Source organism: Callithrix jacchus, chromosome 1 (genome assembly GCF_049354715.1).
Source record: "Callithrix jacchus isolate 240 chromosome 1, calJac240_pri, whole genome shotgun sequence".
Classification (NCBI taxonomy): Eukaryota; Metazoa; Chordata; class Mammalia; order Primates; family Cebidae; genus Callithrix; species Callithrix jacchus.
In genome coordinates, this window is record NC_133502.1 from 136,732,410 (window position 1) to 136,754,401 (window position 21,992).

The 21,992-nt window shown below is 33.6% G+C and overlaps 1 long non-coding RNA gene across 1 annotated transcript in view; it reads right to left on the reverse strand.

Moving 5' to 3' along the window:
• LOC118151676 (uncharacterized) overlaps positions 1 to 21,992 on the reverse strand; it is a 121,315-nt gene that overhangs the window by 7,256 nt on the left and 92,067 nt on the right. Inside the window, exon 3 of the long non-coding RNA XR_004740111.3 lies at positions 14,877 to 14,991. This is a non-coding gene — a long non-coding RNA (uncharacterized LOC118151676). The remainder of the gene's footprint in view (positions 1 to 14,876; positions 14,992 to 21,992) is intronic.

Genomic DNA, 21,992 nt, shown 5'->3' on the forward strand with positions numbered 1-21,992 from the left:
TGGTTTTACCTACTCTGATTGAGCACTCATGTTCACAGGTCTGCAGAGATGGTTAGAGCAACTTTAGTTCAAAATGCAATAGAGTATTATTGTTCTTACCCGAAATTCAATATTTCTCTGTATGCCTTTGTCCAATTTCCAATGCACTACAATGGTTGTCTTTGAACAGTTTTGTCAGTCTCTAAAGTTACTTTTCGGGGAAAAGAGTTTTTAAAAAATCTCTTTATAACATTATATTGTAGAGCAATCTCTGTCTTCCTTATTTTTAAAGTTTTTTTTAAACTGTGTTGAATAAATTACTAAGTGAACAAATCAATTATTATGTTACAACTACCTTGTAATAGTCTATATAATTACAACTCAAATACATACTTGGCAAAGGCAGAGCCCTTTCATTCCAAACTACTTCAAAGTTTTATATTATATAATGTTTTAAAACATAATAAACATAGATAAATGAAACAGAGTAGAGAGGCTAGATGCCTAACAAGTTTTTGGAAAACATGCAATGTCAGTTCATTGGAGGAGGAATAGTCATTTCAATAAATTTGTCACCATTTCAATAAACTGTGCAAATAGAATTGGACATCTATGAGTAAAGGAAACAAATTTTGACCTAAACCTCACATCATATGTAAATATTAATGCTAACAGGATTATGAATTTAATGTAAGATATAAAACTATAAAATGTTTAGAAAGAAAATCTTTTGGACCTGTGACTAGGCAAAGAGTTTTTATGTGAGACACAAAAAGCATAATATGTGAAAGGAAGATTTTATAAATTGGGCTTCATAGAATTTTTAGAAATTTCTTTGTAAACATCCTCTTAAGATATAAAGGAAAATTATAAACAGATGAGAAAATATTTGTCATCTTTAGTTCTTCTTTTGTAAAATATCTGTTCATATCTTTTTCCCATCTTGTAATTGGAATTATTGTTTAATGTTCAGCTTGTAGAGTTTTTTACATTCTAGATACAAGCCCTTTGTTGAAAATATGTCCAACACCATTAGCCATTAGAAGGCTGCAAATTAAAACCACAATGAGATAGCACTGTATACCTACTAAAATGGATATGCTTAAATAATAGGGATAACATCAACTGCTAAGTGAGAATGTGGAGAAACTTGATCAAATATATTTTACTCTTGGTAATGTTAGGTTCTATAATCACTAGGGAAAATTACTCAGCTTAAAATCTAGTAATTACACTCTCAGATACTAATACCAGAGAAGTGTAGACTTATTTTCTTTTTTTTAAATTTTTTATTGCATTTTAGGTTTTGGGGTACATGTGCAGAACATGCAAGAGAGTTGCATAGGTACACACATGGCAGTGTGTTTTGCTTCCTTTCTTCCCTTCACCCACATTTGGCATTTCTCCCCAGGCTATCCCTCCCCAGCTTCCCCACCCCCCGCTGGCCCTCCCCTTTTCCCCCCAATAGACCCAAGTGTTTAGTGCTCCCCTCCCTGGGTCCATGTGTTCTCATTTTTCATCACCCGTCTATGAGTGAGAATATGCAGTATTTCATTTTCTGTTCTTGTGTCAGTTTGCTGAGAATGATGTTCTCCAGATTCATCCATGTCCCTACAAACAACACGAACTCATCAATTCTGATTGCTGCATAATATTCCATGGTGTATATGTGCCACATTTTCCCAATCCAGTCTATCATCAATGAGCATTTGGATTGGTTCCAGGTCTTTGCTATTGTAAACAGTGCTGCAATGAACATTCATGTGCATGTGTCCTTATAGTAGAATGATTTTCAAGCAGAAATTTGTACACAAATTTTCATAGAGTCTGTATTTGTAATAGCCTTAATTGAAAAATACTCATGGATCTTTCAGTGGTTAATAGTTACACTGCGTGGTACAGTCACACTATTTGATTACTACCCAGCAATAAAGTGAAATGAAATAATGATACATGCAACACTGTGAATGGACTTCTGAAAATTTTGTGATTAAAAATACAAGTATCAAAAAGTATACAGTGTGTATATAATCCTATTTGTCGAATACTTGTGAAAGAAGCAGAGAGATGGATGCTGATTAGTAATTGCCAGGTGTTGAGGGCAGGTGATTGAACAACTCCAAGGGGGTAGCAAGAAGGAGAATTATGGTAATTGTGATAGCAGTTATGTATCTTGATGATGGTTTTAGTTACAGAAAGTTGTCTGTGATAAAATTGCAGAGCTATACACACTCAGATACTGCCTCTGCTTTAACACAACTGTATGTGTAGCTGGTGAAATCTGAATAACCTCTGTGTTTTGAACCAATGCCAGCTTTTTGGTATTGATATTGTACTATAATTTTACTTGATGTTAACACTAATGGGAGACTGAATCATTGGTTTGGGGTACCTCCCTGTACATTTATTTCTGACTTCCTGTGAAGCTATAATTGTTTCAAAGAACTTTTTTTAAATTTTGAATAAGAAAAAATTCAAAGTTGAAAAATAATGGAAAATATAAATAATAAACATGGCTAATTAAAAAACTTTAAAACACAAGAACATTGAAGAAAATTAAGAAAATAAATAAAAACCCAAACAGCATGACCGATTCTCACACATAGGGAGAACTACTGTTGATATTCTGGTATACACATATTTCTTTCTTTTAATGCATGTAAGAGATATTGTTTCATAATAGACTTTTAAAATATTACATTGTGAGTATGTTCTTGTCTAAATATTCTTCTATATAATTTTAAATGTTTACATAAGAGTGAAACATGGGCAAGTGCCATAACTACTAAAGAAATGATTTTTGGACATTTAATTAGGTTCTGATTTTTATTATGGCAAATAGATCTGCCCTAAATATTCTTTCAGGCTTTTCTTTACATAAACTTGTAATTATTCAGGATACATTTCTAGACATGATAATGGTAGGTAAAAAATTAGGCATATTTCTAGTTTTCTGATGTATATCAAAAAGTTGCTATTGGCTGGGTGTGGCGACCCCCACACCTGTAATCCCAGTACTTTGGGAGGCCAACTTGGGCAGATCACTTGAGGCTAAGAGTTCTAGACCAACATGGTAAAACCCCATATCTACTAAAAATACAGAAATTAGATAGGTGTGGTTGCAGGCGCCTGTAATCCCAGGTACTCGAGAGGCTGAGGCAGGAGAATCGCTTGAGCCCAGTGGGCAAAGGATGAAGTGAGCTAAGATCACACCACTGCACTCAAGCCTGGATGACAGAGCGAGACTCCATCTCAAACAAACAAACAAACAAACAAACAAACAAACGTTGCTCTCAAGAGCATTGTACCAATTTATATTCCCATTAAGAATATTTTAAATTTGTCTCACAAGTTCATATATTAAAAAATGCTACTATCATTAAAATATATGTTTTAATATAGAATATTATCTGTCCATAATGATACATAAATATGTCATCAACTTAATAGGTGAAAATAATCTTGTTATTTTTAAAAATTTGCATTAACTTTGTTTTATGTTTATTGGCCATGTTATTTTTCTTTGGCGATTTGGTCATTATATCCTTCATCCATTTTATGTTAGAATATTTAGCATTTTTTTAAACACTTTTGACCTAACCAGCTTACAATAACATTCTATATTCATATTCTGTTTCAGAGATATTAAATTATTAATCAAAATAATATATTACATATTATGTCATATGTAATATATTACATATTATGTCATATGTAATATATTACATATTACATACATATTATTATAATATATCGCACTATATTATGCTTTTTCAAAATTTCATAAGATTGCTTCTCTTGCAGCTCTCTTTGGGGGGTGTTTAATAAACCAAACACTGTACTACATTTTACTAGTTTTGAAAGTGCATAAAAAAACAGATGTAATTCTCTAACAACTAAAAGCAAAGAGTTTGATAACATACCGTCATTTTTTCTGTAATATTTTTCAGTTTTTAGCATGTAAAAACTTTAAATATTTATTAGTAAAAATTAATATGTGTTATTTTATTGCATTTACTTTATGATCATTAGATATGATTATAACCATATTCCAAAGGTCTCTCTCAGACATTACATAATAAAGATTTTAAGTTATTTTATAAAGAGATAAAAATTCTTTTTGGCTTTTATGACAATTTTTCAGAATGCAGAAGTCTAGGGGTTACTATAAACACACATCAGGAATTTTATATCCTACTTTTCCAAATTACAGACTTTATGTGAAAATCCTTTAACATCTCATTGCAATGACTTAACCATCTGTGAAATGTGTGTAGTAAGAATACTTGGTGATTTGAAGCTTAATTAATGTTACAAATGTCCTTTGAAATCCCTGGATTAAAAAAAAGGTACTAAAATTTCAAAATTTATGAAATTATAATTAGATTATTTTTCTTTCAAATTTATGAAGCATTATTAATAAGCATGATAGAAACGAAAAATAATTTTTGAAGGCTGGTCACATTTACCATCTGTATATACTTGGGAGCAAAAGTAACAAGCTTCTAAATAAGAGACATAATACAAAGTGACTTCTTAAAATTTATGAGATGCCATTTCACACCAGTTAGAATGGTGATCATTAAAACATTTGGAAACAACAGAAGCCTTTCAGAGAAATAGGAATGCTGTTACACTGTTGGTGGGAGTGTAAATTAGTTCAATCATTGTGGAAGACAGTGTGCCAATTCCTCAAGGATCTACAACCAGAAATAGCATTTGACCCAGCAATCCCTTTACTGGGTATATACCCAAATGATTATAAATAATTCTACTAAAAAGACACATGCACAGATATATTTATTGCAGCACAATTTACAATAGCAAAGACTTGGAACCAATCCAAATGTGCATTGATGATAGATTGGACAAAGAAAATGTGGCACATATACACCATGGAATACTATGCAGCCATAAAAAAGGAAGAGTTCATGTCCTTTGCAGGGACATGGATGATGCTGGAAATCATTATTCTCAACAAACTAACACAGGAACAGAAAACCAAACACTGTATGTCTCACTCATAATTGGGACTGGAACAATGAGAACACATGGACACAGGGAGGAGAACATCACACACAGGGGTCTATTACGGAGTGGAGTGCTAGGGGAGGGAGAGCATTAGGACAAATTCCTAATTTATGTGAGGCTTAAAACCTAGATGACCTGTTGATAGGTGGAGCAAACCACCATGGCACATGTATACCTATGTAACAAACCTGCAGGTTCAGCACATGTATCTCAGAACTTAAAATAAAATAAAAATAAATACAAATTTTAAAAAAATTAAGTACCACCAAATAGCTGCTGCGGCCAAATAGCAAACAAACAAACAAAATAACAAGAGCTTATATCTACAGTTTATTTGTAACATGAAAATGTCATGTTTTCTGAACACAGTTTTGGAAATTCAGTAATGTACATAATAAAGGTATTTTATCGTTATCCTGTGGGTTCTTTTCACAGTATTATGCAAGAAGACATCTTAAGAGTAACTCTTTTAGGCTTCGAGTTTTATTTCCTGGAATAAATGTACCAAAAGAATAGTGCGTGTGTGTGTGTGTGTGTGTGTGTGTGCGCGCGCGTGCACACATGAGGGGAGGGAAGGGAGACAGAGAAAGAGAGAGAATGGATGTAGTCATCTTCTGATGAATCAGAAAAATATATGCAAAATTTATGTGAGGTATCACTAGCACCATTTTTATTTTTGAAAATTTTTCCATCAAAAAAATGCATGTTTTGTTATTGACTTCACTCTCTTTCAGCCTCTCCGAATCCCTCCAGATAGCTTGTTGGCTCCTAATTTGTGTGAATACTCTTTCAGATTTCTGTGCATCTGAGTTGTGGATAGAAATATTTTAATACTTTATTAGCTAGGAAACATATCCTAAAACTAAGGTTTGTTCTCCAGTGAGAATAGTTTGAATTCTTTTGGTAACTTATTTAACTTTTACTTAAAATTATTTCTATTTTTGACATATGGGTTGATTTAAATCATAAATGTTTTCTATACATTAATGGTAATAATGAATAATAGATACTCTTTAAACTATAAAATATTTATGTGTAAGAAATATTTTATAAGTCCACATTTTATTACTTCCTTCTCTTATGATGTTCTGCAATGGCTTAGTCCTAGGAAAATATCTGAAGTAGATACCATGGCCATGATTCTCTATGATCAGATCACAGTATCTGCCTCTTCAGCCTCTTTTCAGCACACTCTCCTCAATTTTCTCGGTTCTGGGTTTGCTAGAATGCCTCCTTTATCCTCAGTTCTTAGTAAACCTATTGTTTTTTTAAATTAAATTACTTCATTTCATTGTTTATCCAGTCAATATTTAAGAGCCAATTGTTCAGTTTCCATGAAGTTGTGCAGTTGTGAGTTAGTTTCTTAATCCTGAGTTATAATTTGATTGCACTGTCTTCTGAGAGACTGTTATGATTTCTGTTCTTTTGCATTTGCTGAGAAGTGATTTACTTCTAGTTATGTGGTCAATTTTAGAGTAAGTGTGATGTGGTGCTGAGAAGAATGTATGTTCTGTGGATTTGGGTGGAGAGTTCTGTAGGTGTCTATTAGGTTTGCTTGGTCCAGATCTGAGTTCAAGTCCTGGATAAAAATGCCCATCAACGATAGACTGGACAAGGAAAATGTGGCACATATACACCATGGAATACTATGCAGCCATAAAAGAACAATGAGTTTGTGTCCTTTATAGGGACATAGATGAAACTGGAAAAACATCATTCTCAGCAACTGACAGAAGAAGAGACAATCAAACACCTCATGTCCTCACTCATAGGCGGGTGTTGAACAATGAGAACACATGTACACAGGGAGGGGAGCATCACACACTGGGGTCTGTTTCGGGGGAATAGGGGAGGAACAGCATGGGTAGGGAGGGTGGGGAGGGATAACATGGGGAGAAATGCCAGATTTAGGTGATGGGGGGATGGAGGCAGCAAACCACATTGCCATGTATGTACCTATGCAACAATCCTGCATGTTCTGCATTACCTAAGTGTAATTATATATATATATATATATATATATATATACACACACACACACACACATATATATATGCACATATATAAATTAAATTTCACAACTTTGCAATTTCCTGTGTTTGAAGACTGTCCCAAATTCCATATTTTATAGCTTTCAAAAAGTCAGTGCCTTCCAGATTATTACCTTCCCTACAGTGTCACACTTGAAACCTAATTTAGTGCATCATACTCTTATAATAATTTAATACAGTTTCACAACTGCATAACAAATTTGTTATTCATTTATAACTGGTGCCACATAAGACACCAATTTATGTAGTTCATTATTTTACCACTATTGTCTTGCCGAGTGCCTGACACTCAGGAACTCTTTGATAAGTATTTATTGATATTATTGGTGATGTATATTTTCCTCTGGTATTTATATCCGAAATATACATCACCAATAATATCAATAAATATACATGTATTGATATTATTGGTGATGTATATTTCGGATATAAATACCAGAGGAAAAGTTTAGAACTACTCTAGAAATAATCTAATGTTGTATATATCTTTAAAAAATATCATGCATTAATCAGTTGTCTAAATTTCTACTTACCCATCTTTACAGGTAAGGTAAACCACAAGTAGCCCACTTAATTTTCGGACAGCACTGATTGTTAATATGTCAATTATTTTTATATCAATTTTTAAGCCTTCATTATTTCTTTCCTAATGAGAGGTGTATTAGACTGATAACACTTGATTATGTTTTCATTCCTATGATCATTAATATCCTTGATGATATATGAATACAGATATAGGATAAATAAATGGCATATTATGAGCAATTATCAGCAAACTAGTAATGAAATTAAGTTATTTTATAATTGGAGTGAGCGATAAGGCCATACCATTTTTTTAAAACTCTAGCCTCCGTGATACAAAATAATAATAATGTTAACACATTCTGAACATCTTCTACATACTAGGCTCTGTTCTAAGTGTCATAAATACAGTAACTCTTTTGCAATAACAACCATTTGGTGTAGTTTAGTATTATCTCCCTATACATTGTTATATAAATACAATTATTTGTCTTTTTGTAAGCTTCTGAGAGTGGTAATTAATAAAGTTATCATTTATTAGTACCTTTAATGAGAATGGGTTTAAATTAGTATTGAAGAAGGTATTTTGCCAAGTAAAGAATGATTTGGGGATGGGGGCTGGATCTGGCCAAGGCAATATTGGGAGCATTTGTCTTGTGGGCAGAGGATGGAACTGCATCTCTGATATAAGAGAGCTTCCACAGAGAAGATGAGAGAAAAAAATGAGAAATGGATAACATAAGAAAACAAACATTACTTACCTCATGATTCCAGAACCATTTCAACTGCCCCAATGTTTTATTTTTTGGACCTCTTCAAGGAGAACTACAAACCACTGCCCAAGGAAATAAGAGAGGATACAAACAGATGGAAAAACATTCCATGCTCATGGTTAGGAAGAATCAATATCCTAAAAATGGCCATACTGCCCAAAGTCAATTATAGAGTCAATCCTATCCCCATCAAGCTATTGACCTTCTTCACAAAACTGGAAAAAACCATCTTAAACTTCATATGGAACCAAAAAAAAACCCACATAGACAAGACAATCCTAAGTGTAAAAAAAAAAAATCTGGAGGCATCATGCTACCTGACTTCAAACTATACTGCAAGGCTACAGTAAGCAAAACAGCATGTTACTGGAACCAAAACAGAGACATAGACCAATGGAACAGAACAGAGGCCTCAGAAACTGCCACTAATGTACAACCATCTGATCTTTGACAAACCTGACAAAAACAAGGAATGGGGAATGATTTCCTATTTAATAAACGGTGTTGGAAAAACTGGCTAGACATAAGCAGAAAGCTGAAACTGGACCCCTTCTTTATACCTTATACAAAAATTAACTCCAGATGGATTAAAGACTTAAACATAAGACCCAACACCATAAAAACCCTAGAAGAAAACCTAGGCAATACCATTTAGACAGAGGCATTGGCAAAGACTTAAGGACTAAAACACCAAAAGCAATGGCAACAAAAGTCAAAATCGACAAATGGGATCTTATTATACTTAAGAGCTTCTGCACAGCAAAAGAAACTATCATTAGAGTAAATCAGCAACCAAGAGAATGGGAAAAAGTTTTTTCAATCTACCCATCTGACAATGGGCTAATAACCAGAATCAACAAAGAATGTAAACAAATTTACAAGAAGAAAACATCCCCATCAAAAGTGAGCAAAGGATATGAACATTTTTCAAAAGAAGACATTTATGCAGCAAACAAACCTATGAAAAAAGTTCATCATCACTGGTCATTAGAGAAATGCAAATTAAAATTACATTGAGATGCCATCTCATGCCAGTTAGAATGGCAGTCATTAAAAACTCTGGAGACAGCAGATGCTGGAGAGGATGTGGAGAAATAGGAACACTTTTACACTGTTGGGAGTGTAAATTAGTGCAACCATTGTGGAAGACAGTGTGGTGATTTCTCAAGGATCCAGAAATAGAAATACCATTTGACCCAGCAATCCCATTACTGGGTATTTACCCAAAGGATTATAAATCATTCTGTTATAAAGACACATGCACATATATGTTCATTGCGGCAGTGTTTACAATAGCAAAGACTTAGAAACAACTCAAATGTCCATCAGTGATAAAATGGATAAAGAAAATGTGGCGCATATATACCATGGGATACTATGCAGCCATAAAAAGGGATGAGTTCATGTCCTTTGCAGGGTCATGGATGAAGCTGGAAACCATCATTCTCAGCAAACTGACACGATAACAGAAAACCAAACACCACATGTTCTCATTCATAAGTGGGTGTTGAGCAATGAGGACATATGGACACAGGGGAGGGGAACATCACACACTGGGGTCTGTTGGGTGGTGGAGGGCCTAGGGGAGGGATAGCAGGGGGTGGGGGAATTGGGAAGGGATAGCATGAGGAGAAATACCTAATGTAGGTGACAGGGAAATTGATGCAGCAAACCACCATGGCATGGGTATACCTATGTAACAATCCTGCATGATCTGCACATGTACCCCATAACTTAAAGTACAATTAAAAATAAAGAAAATTAAACAGAGCCCTAGTGTGTCAAATTTTGTGAATTTCAACATATCTACAGTCAGAATTCCTCCCAAGTTCGTAGGTCATTCTCACTCCACCCCAAGGTATTATAATGGTTTTCTCTTATTATTCGAAAATATTTTGGTTTCTCACCTTTTAAAGGGACACTAGTTTTTCTACTTGCTGGTGTAAGCTTTATAAAGAATTATCAGCATTAAAAACTAATTGAAAATTGTACTGTCTTTTCCAGAACACACATCATGTTCAAAAAAACAGTTCAATTCATGGAGCAAATTTAATATGTATTTTGAAGTATACCCAAATCATATCTTGAGATTTTCAATAATGGAGTAAGTGGTTATTACTTGTTTATATGATAATAACACTTTAAATTTTATCTCTAATACTATTTAAGGTAATATTTATATTAAAATTCTACTATATAAATATTGAGGGATTCTTCTAGAAACTTGTGAACCATTATAAATAATTTAATGCTGGCAAAATTCCCATATTCATGTTGCTTACTTTGAAGATTATTGGATGTCTGGAGGATTTTCCATATGGTGCCATGATCTTTTCCTCAGTAAAGCTACATTTCAGAAATTTAGCAACTGACAACTTTTGGTAGACTTTAAAATAAATGACATCAATTATAAACCTTCCAGATTATTTTATATTTTTTTAATTCTTCTCAAAAATATGTCTTAGCAAGTGACATATTTTTTGAAGTATTCCACAATATATAATATATAATGTAAATAAAACATATATTTGTTTTTTATACTATAATTTATCAAGTAGTTTGGAAAAAATATTATTCAATATATTTCACATATTATTGTAACCTGCCAATTTGCAGATGGTCATCAAAGGGTTCATGAATGCTTAATTATATAAAAACTGTTATTTGAATATGCTTATCAATATATGTTTTATTGTTGTTAGTTTTCCTGTGGAAGAATCCCTAAAGGTAATTTACTTAGCAGAGGGCATCTATAACCATAAAAAATTAAGACTCACTGGATATGTGTAAAATTATCATTATGTGCTTTCATAGTATGCTTATAAGAGTTGGTACTTAATTGTCACTCAATTTGTGTCAAGCATTTTTATTAAGTGATTTACATATAATATCCCATTTACTTGTAGTAACAATGAAGTAGGCTCCAATTTTATATCCAGTTTATGATTGAATCACAGGGATTTCATAATATGCCCCAAATCATCAAGCAAGGATTTGAACCTGGGATACCTGTTTCCAGAGTCTGTGATATAATGCATTATGTTAAATGATACTTTATTAAACAGCCATATGGTTAAGTTATGGGCCTAACTTTGATACAGTAACTTTATATATGTTGTCTCTTAGGGTCACCACAATCACATTATGAATTAAATACAGTTTATTGTCTACATTTATGAAAGAGAAAACTAGAATTTGGGTAGTTTCATATATAAATGGGATGATGTCTATACCACTTGACTTCAGATATTGCCCATTGAATGGAAATTTCCCTTTGTTTCTCTCCTTGTATACATTACATGTAAAGCAAATAAAAGGTTTGAGAACAGAAAATATGTTTGGACACCAGTGTTTATGTACCACATAGGAAGGGTTAGAAATGCAATGACGTTGAAATATTGGAAAAAAGTCCAGCATTTCTATTCTTACTAAAAACAGTTTTCATGAAAAGGAATCATTATGGACAGCCAACTTTCCTCTGGAGTACCTTGGGATTTCTTAGCAGTTTAGATTTTTGCCAAACTCAGAAATCCTGGAGAAAATCCACAGATGTTAGCCTTGTTGGTGCTTATTGTTTGCTTTCCTCTGCCTTCATCTCTTTACATTAAATAAATCCTGACTTAGCCTCAGAAGGCCACATCTGCTTAATGGACTGGAAGATCTACCTGCTCTAGGCTTTCAGGTACTGTTTCTGATGAGAGTCCAAACCTATTTCCCTGTTGTCTGTATCAGGAGTTCACATCTTGCACTTACCCCACCTCTTTAATCTTCCTATCTTTTTCCAATTCTTTATATTCTCCCCTCCTTCCAATATACCTTTGAACCTGGCTCATATTTATCTTCTTTATCCTGTCAATCTTTTAACTCTCTGATTTTATTATCTATTCTGGCAGTCTATCTCAATACAGATAGAATTTGATTGAATGCGATATTTAATACATATCAACCACGTACCAGGATCTCACTGAAACCTGGGAATGAACCATGAAACGCATTGTAGTGTAGTGCAAGGAACATAGATAAGCACTACACTATAACTAAGTAGACCATAATACGTTATTTCCTAGCTGGGCAGCTTCATTCATTTACTTAGTGTACTGGAGCCTTTTTTCACACCAGTTAATAGAAATAATACATGTATCTCCCAGAGTTATTCAGAAATACTACATGAAATCTTGTAAACTATAGCTTGCTAAGCATTTTGTAAAATAAAAGTAACTAAAAGAAGACTATTCTTGGATCAATGATGATAATATAGTGTCATAAAGCAAGGATTATGAATCATCCAAGTCTGAACAACAAGATCCATTTAAAATAATTTATAAATTGCAATGCTATGGTAAATGTTAATTTCTAGTTCTTTATTCAAAAATTTTGTTGAGTATCTTCTGTGTGCTTGACTCTTCATTTAGAAATATATCAGATTCAAAGTCGTGTAAAAAATGATTCCTGTTAGCATTTTGGCATAGATCCTTGCAGTATTTATAAATACCTTTATCTACCTATATCTAGACATCTGTAAATTCCACTTTTGTGAAGATAAAATCAGATTATACTATTTAAAAAATTAAATAAATATAATAAGTCTAGTCCATTTTCCACTTCCCTCCTACTTCAGCACTGGGACTGTTTTATTTATGACTCATTGTGCTAAAGGAAGTTAATAAAAGTGTTAAGATGAAGATGTTTCTAACCTAGTAGAGAAAATATACATTGTTCTCTACTATCATATTAAAATAAAATGTCTTGCCTGGTCGTTCTCCATCCTCTAATGTTGATGCAATTTTTAAATTGTACTTATTTATTTACCATCAAGCATATCTATTTCCCACCTATCCCACTGAAATTAAAGTGCCATGAGAACAGGATATTGATTATCTTATTCATGGCTACATCCCAGGATGTACACAGAAGTTGGTATTAGAAGCTACTCCAAGCATGTATATTGTATAATAATGAATTTGTATGATTATATGAACATTCTCTCTTGTTCTCTCTCGCTCTCTTTCTCTCTCCCCCTTTCCTTTTCTCTGTTCTTCAAACTCTATGAGGGCATAAATTATGTTTATTTTGTTGTCCCCATATGCCTTCCAAAATTTTAAACATATGCTTTTTAAAAATATTGTAAATAATTGTTTATGTTTAAAAATGTATATATGTTTAAAAATATTATAAATAATTGATCAATTAAAGGGGAAATGAGACTTCCTTTCTTCATTTCTTTAGAAAATATTCATCATATAAACTTGCCTTTTCTTTCCAGAGTAACTTATGTTAGCCTTAATAGAACCTTTTGGTTATGTTCTGATATTTGGTGATAGTTTTAATATGTGTATATTTATTGTCTCACCTAGATAACATGTTTATTATATTCCTTATTAGGGGCAAAGAGTTATTACATGCAAGTTGCTACAGAACTGAATTTTTAATATCAGGCACAAATTTCACTTCCTCTATATCTGGCTCTATCCTATATGGATCAGTGTTCTGTGTTATCTTCCTTGAGAGTTTATGGGAGATTGCTATTAAACTTTTACTTTTTTTATTAGAATGTAAGTGGATTTGTTTCTTTTTCTTTTCTAAAAATCCTTTTATTGTAGCTTACAAACAATAAGGTAACATTTTAAGTAAGTAAGAAAGAAGAGGCAACAGGAAAACAAATGGCAATAGGAAAGAGATCAATACACAAAAAATAGACTGTGAAATACCAAGTATAATCTTTGCAAGGGTGAGCTGAGCTGCACATTTAACATGAGTGGTTGTAATCATAAAGAGAGTAAAATGGTATTTTATATTATTTACTATGACAAATATTAATATTTTTCTAAGGAATATAATTATTGTCAATAATAAGACTAGAAAGATTTCGCTCCCAGTTACCTTTGAGAAGATAACCAGTTTAAACCAATGAACAACATCTCTCAACAACAGTGCTACTATTGACGATAATTCTTAGCCTATTTATCGCACACCACAGCCTCATTCTGCAGAGGCAAGTCCACCAGGGACCAGTGTTTTATAGTTCAGGCCTGTGTCTTTCTGCTGATCTGGCTTAATATGAGGAATTGGGATTGTGGTTTTTTGTTTTGTTTTGTTTTGTTTTTTGAGATGGAGTTTTGCTCTTGTTACCCAGGCTGGAGTGCAATGGCGCGGTTTTGACTCACCACAACCTCCGCTTCCTGGGTTCCGGCAATTCTCCTGCGTCAGCCTCCCGAGTAGCTGGGACTACAGGTGCGCACCAACATACCCAGCTAATTTTTGTATTTTTAGTAGAGACGGGTTTCACCTTGGTGACCAGGATGATATCGATCTTTTGACCTCGTGATCCACCCGCCTCGGCCTCCCAAAGTGCTGGGATTATAGGCGTGAGCCACCGCGCCTGGCCAGGATTGTGTTCTTTTAGGAAACCCTGTGCTTTTGACAGACAGGTTCCCAGATCTATTCCCCTGGCAATACTTGGAGTGCTGATACATTCATATAATTGAAGAAACTTTTGTAATTTTCCAGGGAAACCATTTACCTGGGGCAGAGATATGGTTGCTTCAGACATGCAGTCTGCACTTTGAATAAAAGTACATTCTCATCACTGGTGGGAGCCTGGCAGGAAACCCCAGGATACAACAAAAGACCTAAAGCTGAAAAAAAAAAAAAATCAATAATAAAGGATTTACAAAGATAAATGAAATTTAATCAGGCACCCTTGCAGTGGTCATGTGAGTGAATCTAAACATTGCCTTGGTCAATTTGGCTTGGAGTTCTTACTACTGACATAAAAAAGCATTAATTTTTATTCTTTGAACAAAATTGATGGCAAGGGAGGGATTTTGCTTGGTATCAGAGGCAGGAGACAGAGCACAAGAGTAGGGGATTTTGCCCCAGCAACATGAATTCAGATATATTCCTTGGAGAAAATGCACATTCTTTCTTGCATTAGATAGCTCCATTTCTTTAATGATGACATTATTCCAGTTTGCAGATACACTTTAAGGCACATACAAAAATTAGATATAGAAGTAAATATTTAATAAGAGAAAAGGAATTATTTAAAAATGATTAATACTATAGTGTTACACAACCCAGACACTTGTGCAGTGAAGGACTGTAAAACATTAATATCTTTGTGTAAAATCCCCTCTTCTTCATCATTATAGAGCTGCAGAGAGAATTATGGTGGTTACGAGAGGCTGGGCTGGGTGGTTGGCAGATGGGGAAAGGGGAAGATGTTGGTAAAAAGATATGAAGTTTTAGTTAGGAGGAGTAAATTATATTCATGTTTTGCACAGCATGGTGATTGGAGTTAACCAATAATGTATATTTCATAATAGCTAAAAGATGATTTTAAATGCTTTCACCAGAGAGAAATAATATTTTGGGTAATGGATATGCTAATTAGCCTGATTTAATCATTACAGAATGTTTACATGCTTGGAAACACCACATTGTACCCAATAAATACATGTAGACTATTATTATTTCTCCGTCAAAAATAAATAAATTACCATAGAAAACCATAATCATAAAAAGAACTCAGGTCCTTATGGCCATAGAACTCCCTTACCCTTGTATTATTCTGGGTGATATGATGGTTATCCCTCAAAGAATCCTTTGTAAACAGTATTAGAAAGGAGAAAGTTGTCCTTCCAGACTTGCTCTACACCAGCTGCCACACTGATTTCCTGGGATAGCCACAGCTGTGGCAGTTCCCAGGCTCATACAGCATTCGTCTGAAGTCTGCTCTCATACATTTTCTGTAATAAACAGGGCTTCTTTTACCTCCCCTAGTCCTCTTCCTTGTGTAGTTGCCCAGCTGATATACCCATTTTTTCTCTCCAGACTTCTCCCACCCAACACACACACACAAGCATACAAGTATTTTTAAGACCACGAGCATTTGTAAACTTAATTGAGATAGACTGGATTTTTTGTTAATCTGGAAATATGAAGGATTCAAGCGTGTGGGTCTTATTTACACCCCAAATGATAAATCCAGACAATGTTGTGATTAGAGTTATACTGAAAAACACTGAGTTAACAAAGAACAAGTTTGTTGGGGCCATCCTCCTATGATTTCTATGGGGCCTTACACAAAGAGTACAGAACTAATTTAAAGTCAGGAACCATATTTTCTTTATCACCTCAACAATCTTTTGTTACTGATGATGAATTCATATGGGTTTGCAGCAACCTCAGTTTTTGTCTCCTCAGAGGAAAGAATTCAACTGAGGGGCATAAGGCAGAGTGGAAAGCAAGGAAAAATTCAGAGCAGGAGTGAAAATTTATTAAAAAGCTTTAGAGCAGGAATGAGAGTAAATACACTTGGAAGAGGGCCAGGCAGGCTACTTGAGAGATTAAGTACACAGTTTGACCTTTTGGCTTGGGGTTTTATACATTGACATATTTCTGAGGTCTTGTGTTCCTTCTCCCCTTACTTTTCCCCTGGGGTGGGGTGGTTTCTATGCACAGTGACCTGCTAGCATTTGGGAGAGGCCACATGCGCAGTGTGGTTACTGGAGTTGTAGCCGTGCTCATTTGAAGCATTTTTCTCTTACCAGTCTAGTGTTCCTAGAAAAGGGTCATTGCCATTTTACCCCTGAGTGTGTTTGAGCCCACTTGCCCAACTTCTGAGATCTTACTGGGAGGTACTGCTCATGCTCACCAGTTTCAGATGTTTTTATCTATTGGGACACTGTCTTTCCCTGGTGCCAGCTGCGACCAATGATTATCTTAGAGAGACAGTGTAACATGCTTGAGCATCACCTCATGGTCATCTGACATTCCTTGAGGAGCTGGGGAGGCCCTCTCCTGCCCTGCTCATGTCTGACTAGCTACCTACTGTAACACCTTTATGTCATAATGTCAAGCCTCATATAGTGCTTCATATCTAAGAATGATGTAAGGACTTGACTAGAAGCACAGTTTTTCATTTTTGAAAATAAACGAATATGTGCAGAAACTTCCTAGAATTTATAGAATTCACCTATATTCTACTGAAATATGAATAGCATTTATTTCATATGGCCATATTAACAATGATAAGAAAAAATACACTTTACAGGTTACTCTGTAATCTAAAATGTGCTTTCATATTTATTGATTCTTATTTGTTCATCGAAGTTCTGTCAAACATGAAGGGAGAGAACCATCTATTTTAAATTATACCCTTTGATAAAATTGCATAAAAACATTTCTACTTTCAGTTACACAGAGATAACAGAACTCAATTCTGTTTGAATAGGAGTTCCACTATATTTTCAGTTCTTTGCACATCAGTCTGAATGGCAACCAGCCCTTTATTTAGAGAATCTTAATTTTCAGCTGTTGGCACTGCCATCCTTTCAGCTACTCTTAGCCTCTAGAGCCTCTGTATAATAAATAATACAACCTGCTGGAAGCCTTCAATAGGTCTAAATGTTTCTGATAATATGCCTGTGGAATGTTAGACCAGATTCTTAGAACTTCCCCAAAATATAGAAATTACAAAACATTTTTGGGTTTAAAAGGACATACATTAATGAACTGCCTGACTTTAGATGAGACATCCATTTTTCATCTCAATCACTGAGTACTTATTGCTGTCTGCTATGTAAATGGCTGGGGAAGCTAACCACCTATTATAAATGACCACACTCTACCATATCTGCATTAAGCTTGATCTACAGGATTGCAGTATTAGTTTGGGAACCAGTATATTAGAGACACAAACCCTAGATGAAAAAATAAGTTCTTGTTCAATTCTGAAAGGAAAAAAAAGCATTTTGTTTCTCATTCACACCTACAAATCCTGCCATATCATGCTGCTTTCAACTTCTAATCCCTGTGGCAGATTTCTGATAGCCTGGGAAGAAGTTAAAACTTCCATAGTGTTTCATACTTAGGGCACAGATAAGAAAGAAAATAACAAATGCTAGGCAAGCCTTATATTTTCATCTCAAATTATTCTCTCACAAAGTCCTAATGGACAAGGTGGGATGTTACAGGGATGAGTACACTTTTAAGAATGCTTTCAAGCTTTTTGAAATATAGCTAGTTTCATGCTAAGTGCTAAAGAAGAGGTTTTTGCAAAAAGAATTGTATTTGCTATTATTTGTACATATAATACAGACCTTTCTAGTTTTTGAGGTTTTAGCACACTGATATATTTTACGAAGCTAGATTTGTAGTCAAAGTGTTAAAATCTCATCCCATGTGGAATATAAGAAAAAACTCAGTTTAGTTTAAGAATGCTGATCAACAGTCTGTATTTCCATTATTTACAATTTAGCTATTCCAAATTGGAGATGAACTTATTCCTAATTTTAAAGTTATACTAATTTTGCATACTTTTCTAATATTTATGAAAAGTTTGAAATGGGGCCAGTGACATTTTTCCAGTAAAATACTTCGTTGAAGATAGCAAACTCATTGAAGAGAACACTTGAACTCATAAATAGGAGGACATGTCAAGTAAGTGTCAGTGACATCTCAAGCATGATGGCTATAAATAATTCCCTTTTTCTTTGTCTTCTATGACAGTGCTGTTCTGGCCTTCCTGGCATTTGTCTTTTCTAGTAATTTGACCTCAATGTTTTAACATTTATTAAGGAACTAAAATTGTTACTCTATTTCCATGGAAAACACAACTCCGCTCAAGAATTTGATATGCATTAATTGATACAGGAATGTTTACTCTTAATTATAATTTTAACACCAAATTTCAACGTACTTATCTAAACTATTTGATATATCCTATTTGCTTCCTTGCTATGTCATCAAACAAAATGTATCAAAAATGAAGCTCTATTGAAGTCTATCTAACTTAGTGACAAGTGTGTGCAAGAGATTATAATAGGTTTAACATTTATGGTCTTTACCCTTAGATTGATATGTTACTTGACTGAATATGTATGTGACCACTGCTCTTCAATTTTATTAACACTTTCTGAATGTACTCTGTATATCAAGAGACCCAGTAATAATTGCTGTAGAAGCAAGGATGAATAAAATGCTTTCTAGTCTTTTATTATAGCATGCCACAAAACTAGCTTCTGAATAAATTGTCACAAAATTTATTTGAATTAAATATATGAATTTTCTGGCGGTTAGGTAAATTTTCAAAGATACGATAAAACCATAACTTTTCTAAGATACAATAATGAAGCCAAATAAATAAAAAGAACAGCTATTTTAAATAGGACATAGGGGGCATTAGCAAAAGGAAATTTAGGTTATCCCGGATATATGCATATACATATGTATAGACATACTATATGTGTGTGTGTGTGTGTGTGTGTGTATGTTTATATATACAATGTGTGTGCTATGTATGTGTGTGTGCAGGTATATATAGAGTACATATATACTATACACATGCTACCTATATATAATGTATGTTTGTGTATATATGTATGTAAATATATGCATGTATATATACATATACACATATATATACAGAAACATACACCAAGGATTAAAATATTCAAAGGCAATAAAATAATTCCCTTTGGTCTCTGGCCCTCAATGAAGAACAAAGGAAAACTAAGTTATCACTCTAGGAATAATCCACAATTTAGACTCTCAAATTTTCAACATATTAGAGTCAATAAAGTCAAACAATGAGCAGGCAACAAAAGACGAAATAATGACCAGGGATATTTTAAATATACTAAAATGAAAATTTAGAAATAATATATTTACTGTTCAAATTAAAAGCTAAAATGAATACCTTTGCTTCAGAAGTAGAAAGCTGTAAATAATGTTTTACTTGTTTCTAAAACAAAAGTAAGTTATATCAATCAAATATTGACAGTTTTTGTTATTTTTTCTCATCATTGATAAAATAATGAAATGTACATGAACTAGATAAACAAAACTCCAGAGTATGAAAGGAGGAAAGATCCAAGGGTGATCTCATCTATGTTGAAACAGAGAGAGGCCAAGGTATTTCTAATAGCTTAGGGCAAAGAAAATCAGTCTAATTTTTAAAAGGTTTTAATTGCAATGTGTTGATTGGCTGATGGGGGTCAGAGGATTTTAAGACAGAGCAAAACTGTACATCGTTCAAAATGCTAATCCACCATCCTCCACAGAATCCTGGAGGGTTGCACCATAAAAACAGAATTAGGAAAGAAAAAGTGAGAGAAACTCTCCAGGGATTCCAGATTTTCCAAAGGAAGTAACAGGAGTAGGATTGTAACTATTTTGCCTATAAAAATAATTTATTTCCATCTTCATTGAATTTTTATATAGATGTATTGCACAAAATAAAAATCCATGGAATAGCAAGAAAATGTGATACATATGTTAGAGAGGAAACAGTCATGGAATGAAACACAAAGAGAATCTAGATGTTGGAATTGTCAATCATAGACTTTCAAATACCTATAAGAAAATGTTAAGGAGTCTAGTTGAATGCATAAGCAACATGGATAAATTATAGAGTATTCCAGGAGAGACAGTTAAACTAGCAAAAATATCCTAAAGAAAATGCTTGTCATAATAATACAGCAGTAAAAAATGTTGAGGTTGTTAGAAGACTAATCACAAGTGAATAGACAATTATGTAATTTAATCACAAAAGACATTAGTGTCCAAAGACAAAGTGTAAGCAGTCTTATAGAGAATATAAAGTGGTTTCACAGAGTCATGAAGTCTCAAGGGAGGAGAAAAAAATGGGATATATAAAATATTAGACAAGATAATTGCAGAGATTTCCAAAGAGGGTGAAAGGTATCAAAGGGCAGATGAGTAAACACAAGTCAAGTAAAAAAAAAAAAAAAAACGATATCTATGTATGCTATAATAAAATAAATAAAAATAAAAGATAGCAGATCTTAATGGTACCTAGAGAAAAAGTGCATATGGCAAATTATATGAATGATAAAATTTTATTAGAAACAATGAAAGCTAGAAGCAAATAAAATTCAACCTTTAAAGTCCTCAAATAAAAAAACATCACTTTGAATTTTATACCTATCAAAAATATTTTGAAGAACTAAGGTGAAAAAATAACATTTTTAGACAGATCAAAACTAAAATAATTTGTCATCATAAGATCCTCACCAAAAAATAATAAAAATTTTTAGGCTGGAGAAAAAGATTTCTTCCTTCAGATGTTGAAATTTTGCATCTGGATGAAAGAATGAAGAGCACCATAAAGGCAAATATCTGAATGAAATAGAGGACTGATATTGGTAACAAATCTGTTACTAGATCTGTACCAAGGCACAATCTTCATGGGTGCCTACCTACATATCTACATAGACATACCCACACATACTTGAAGTATGTGTGTTTGTATGTATCTGTGTTCCAGCCAAATTGAATAGTCATTGCATTTAACCTCTCAATAAATCGGTAAATCAGTAAAACAGATATAATATATGAAACAACAATTTTTAGACAGACTGTATAGGCCTGCAATCCCTGATAGATGACAAACAAAAAGGTTAGTTTTATGATTTTAACAGTTTATTGCCTGTAAGTAATTCTGAGGCACAGGGAAGGAGAAATGAAACAAAATACAGGACTCGTTGAGTACATAAGACAGAGATTGTATTTCAGATGGACCAGAGTAACTAAAACTTGCAGTTGCAAGATCAATTTCTAGAAAGAAGACAGCTGGGTGTGGTAGTATGGGATGAGAGGTGGGAGAGAGATG